This window comes from Nematolebias whitei, chromosome 4 (assembly GCF_014905685.2).
Source record: "Nematolebias whitei isolate Nwh7 chromosome 4, NemWhi1, whole genome shotgun sequence".
NCBI lineage: Eukaryota > Metazoa > Chordata > Actinopteri > Cyprinodontiformes > Rivulidae > Nematolebias > Nematolebias whitei.
In genome coordinates this window covers 56,442,397-56,443,065 of record NC_056501.1, presented here as the reverse complement: position 1 = coordinate 56,443,065, position 669 = coordinate 56,442,397, and positions in this window count along the sequence as shown.

Sequence of the window (669 nt, the reverse complement as noted above, 5' to 3'; positions counted from 1 at the left end):
CCCCCCCCCCCCCCCCAATAATCGCACTTAGCCCTTCCCCAAACGAAGGGGCTGTGCAGACTCCAACGGGAGTCATCAGAAAACTTAGCCTTACAGCCAAATGGCACCACACCGCAAAAACCCTAAAACACCTTCTTGTGTCAGGTGACTCCCACCGAACTAGCAAAATAAAAAGATTTAAAATATATAATAGGCACTAATCTGGGAGAACAAGAACTCTTACACTAATTATAATTCAAAACATTAAATCCTTAATTGTAAACAAAACACACAAATTATAATTCTAAATGTTAAATCCCTAATTGTAAGAAAAACACACTAATTATAATTCTAAACATTAATTCCCTAATTGTAAACAAAACACACTAATTATAGTTCTAAACATTAAATCCCTAATTGTAAACAAAACACACTAATTATAATTCTAAACATTAATTCCCTAATTGTAAACAAAACACTAATTATAGTTCTAAACATTAAATCCCTAATTGTAAACAAAACATACTAATTATAATTCTAAACATTAAATCCTTAATTGTAAACAAAACACACAAATTATAATTCTAAATGTTAAATCCCTAATTGTAAGAAAAACACACTAATTATAATTCTAAACATTAATTCCCTAATTGTAAACAAAACACACTAATTATAATTCTAAACATTAAA